The sequence below is a fragment of the Pistacia vera genome, unplaced genomic scaffold (genome assembly GCF_008641045.1).
Source record: "Pistacia vera cultivar Batoury unplaced genomic scaffold, PisVer_v2 Contig243, whole genome shotgun sequence".
Lineage (NCBI taxonomy): Eukaryota > Viridiplantae > Streptophyta > Magnoliopsida > Sapindales > Anacardiaceae > Pistacia > Pistacia vera.
This window is the reverse complement of record NW_022196050.1, coordinates 493,136-497,169: the sequence shown is the minus strand read 5'-3', so window position 1 is coordinate 497,169 and position 4,034 is coordinate 493,136.

The following is a 4,034-nucleotide window of genomic DNA, read 5'->3' as shown; positions in this document are numbered from 1 at the left end:
CCTGTCTTTTAAAGCGGAACCGTTGGGAATTTCGTTTCTGTGAAAAAGATAAAAGCCCTACCTGGAGCAGTAAACTGTGTTAATAAAAAAAAAAAATTCATCAGTTTTGTGACATCATTAAAACTTCTGTTACATGACGAAATTAACAATCATATGAAATAAGCAATAGTGAGGAGACTTTTTTCCTGCAAGAATCTCAATTTCTTTAGAGAATCTTCCACAATTTTTCGAACGCACTTTTGATCCACCAGTTTGAAACAATTGATGAAGTTCACTCTTAGGTTTTTGGGAAGAATTTCTGGAGATAGAATGGCAAACTTAGTGATGCTTACAGTGACAGCCAATTGGTGCACTCAATACTTAATAATTGACATGGAAGTGCTGGTAAACGATCGAAGCTTTGCCATAGCTTAAGTCAAGAGAAGATAACATGAAAGGTTTGTGATGCTTGCTGGAATGCTCTCCAAAATTGTTTTCTGCCTAGAAGTAAGATCAGAGAACTTTTAGAAGCTTGAAGACAGATCAATAATTTCAATTTTGAAGCTGTATGACAGGAAAGAAATGATAGTAACATTAATACAACAGAAAGATAATCACAAAATATAACATATTACCTTAGCACCAGGCCAAAGTTGTTCAATATTGCTATAGGCATATCAAGTGCCACAGGTCTCGGAAGAAATTGACAACAAGATTTCAACGAGCATCCATGCCAACAAGGTACCTTAGCTCTATGAAAATAGAATTAAGGCCTTCAAGAACACGTACCCCAATACTGTTATTCTTTTCATAGTTTGAGTTATGTAGTTTAAATAATCTCAAATTATGCACTCATCCAATGCACGAGGTTGGAAGTGTATGATTGTCTTTCAATTGAGACACTATCAAACATATGCCTTCCATCGCTTCAGTCCACTGACAATCAAGAAAAGATGACAATTAGCTAATTAAAACACTTAAAGCTTAAATTACTAGGTACCAGTCAAGATTTAAAATTTTTGTACTCTTTTATAATACTAAATATAAAACATCTTCCAAGCTCACCCAAACCTTCTATTGCGTAGCAAATGCAGAAGGAAGTTGAAACAAAATTTCATAGCTGATGTTTTTTAACTCACGTATGAAATAGAAATCCAAGGGAGGGTATGTAGTTAAAAATGAAAAAATTAAAAAAAAAAAAAAAAAAAAAAAAAAGGTCTAAGATTTGTGGTTTTCTTTATTTAGTAAATACCTTAGATGTCACATTGTGAACTAAGCTTCAAAAAAAATGGAAAAATACATATTTTCTTTGACACTTACTGTTTTCTTCCAATACCTATTATTATCTTCAGGAACCATAGACGACTACTACTACCAGGATGTTTCGGGGATTCTTGCCGCACAATTACCATTTCTTGAAGCAAATTATGAGTTTATTATTTGTTATCACATGATATGGTTACTAGACATTTGTCAATGAGAATAGTTATTCTTGCATAGAAGCACAAGTATCTAAGAATGCTTGCAAACTCCTATCCTCCCATTTAGTAAAAACGGCAATATCTAGAAGTAGACCTTCTCCCAATCTTCAAGTTCATCGGAACTATTTTTAGCACCTTCTGAATATTCTCATTTCGGAATTATTGTAATTCTCTATGTTACTTTTCCAAAATGTTTGGTCTGTCATATAAAACAGAACCTAACACCACTTAAGAACTAATGGAACGCCTTTAGCATAACTATAATCTGTGATAACTACATCATAATCTCTTAAAGAAGATTTTGTTGAAAGCAGACCTATTAAAAAAGCTGATGAACATCTCTAGATAATCCCTCTATCCAAATATATTATGATCAGACATGCCACAATTTTTAAGCACTGCTTATCCCTTGTTGTAATGATAAATTTGACACAACAGAAACAATGTGATTAACACTTATGACAAAACAAATTACAATAAGGATTCAACGGCTATGGGTAAAATATATTTGATGAAAGGAAGACTACAGAAAGGTTCCTGCATCATCTTTGGTGAACACATTGGTGGTTGATTGAAAAATTCCATAGTCCACCTTTCCCAACAAGAACACCGAGCTCCGCAATTGCAACGAGTCAATGTAAATGAGAATTAAGAGCTTTTCTCTGAAGAAGAGGTTAGTTAATGTACCTCTAAGTTTCTCAAACAAGACTGCAGGTCTTCAGCCTTCGCAGGCAGTCTTTCTCCTACCTGTCAGATACTAATTACTCCCACATGAGTCCTCTCCCTCCACATCTCCAATGACTGAAACAGGATTTCATCAATGTGAGAAAAGCGCAAAATAAAGTTGCAATTCCGAGAATAAGACATTAATCTCCGGTACTCAAATAGCTTCAATTGAACAAAAAAAGTACAGCCAAAGAATCAGAAAGCCACAGAAGCTTTGTAGATCTATGTGAAGACTGAGGATGTTCAGAATAAGTAGACATTGTGTACAGCAGCACAGGACATGTATTATCAGTCTCTACAGTAGGATACACACCAATCATTTTAATATGATGATGTGATGTCAATCGGGGCTTCTACCAAATCACCAAATGCGTTTAAGACAAATGATTGTTTCAGTGCCGCATGGCAACCTATAGAATGAAAAGAACCACAATGGGTTTTCCACTCCATTAATATTCCTAAGGAGCTAGTTCATAAAATTCGCATCACTAATTCAAAGTCTTAGTATGACTGTAAGCTTACTCAAAAACTGGGTCTACGATGATCTTACAGATATAGAAATGAAATCTAGGTAAATAGGCCAGATCTCTTGAATTTGCAGTTCAATTAATGTGTAAAGTCAAACACAATCAATTGAGAAAAAACGGGAAAAAAAGAACACTTGAGAAGTTTTTAGTTCAAGAGTAATTACTATCTGTCTCTCTTGTAGAGCTCTCAAGCACAATCAGGTGAGAGCCAATTCAGCACAATGTGCTTGACGCTTCTCTTTATCAATAACCTGAGAAAACCGCAAAGCCCCCAGCAGCCAATACTGGGTTCCCAAAGTGTTGAACTGAATTTGAGCCATTACACGCTATCACTGGTGTTGTCACTACAGCTCCTATGGCACACCATTGCCAAATTCCTGTGAAAATCATATTATCGTAAGTAAATGATTATCTGAATGAGAACATAAGAAGGGAAAAAAAAAAAAAAAAAACTAAATTGGTGATAATATTGAAAAAGGATAACTCTTTCTGTAATCGGGCAAACATTAAGAACTAAAGGGATTATTCATCAAAACCTTTGCCATGGTAACTATGTCGGGGATGCCCCCTTGTGTCTGAATGCCCAGTAAGTGGCTTCCAGGCGACCAAAATCCCGTTTGACTTCATCAGCAAGGCGGACACCACCAGCCTTGAGCACAATGTCAAACATGTTTTAAGTAACAGAGGCCAATTCCACTGATCCCCAACTCCCTAATTCAGTCAAAATTTGAAAAAGGGAAGTGCAATGTTTAGATACCATTCAGGGCTGTTGAAAGCACAAAATTTATATAATCTTTAGGGACAACTATCAATAAAACACTAATGGTTTCAGCTAATAAAACCAGAAAACTTTTCTGAACTTCCAAATCAAGGATATTGTACGTCTCGGCATAAAGGGCCACTTCGGGCACAAAGATTCTGTGGTATGGATCGGATTTACACACAGATAGTTCACCCTGCAAAAGTGGCACGTCAGTATGAACACAGGTTGAATTTCACTCTCAACTGTTATTTCAGTTTCCCGTTTCATCAAAATAACAAATAAAGAGAATAAAATAAGTAGAATGATACAAATAAAATTTAGGTCGTCACTAAAAAATTCAGAAAACTGCTACAGTTATTGGTTATTGTAGAAGACAAAACTGAAGAATAAAAGCCATGCCAAGGCCAATATTTGTGAAGTAAGCTGTAATTCACACCCCATGTAACATGTTGCTAAAACCAGTCTTACCCTTAACATTGTTGAATACTTACTAAACCAGCTTACACTTGTGACAAGTGTATGAAAGAGAAAGAATGTTATTAATCCTATTGTTGCTCA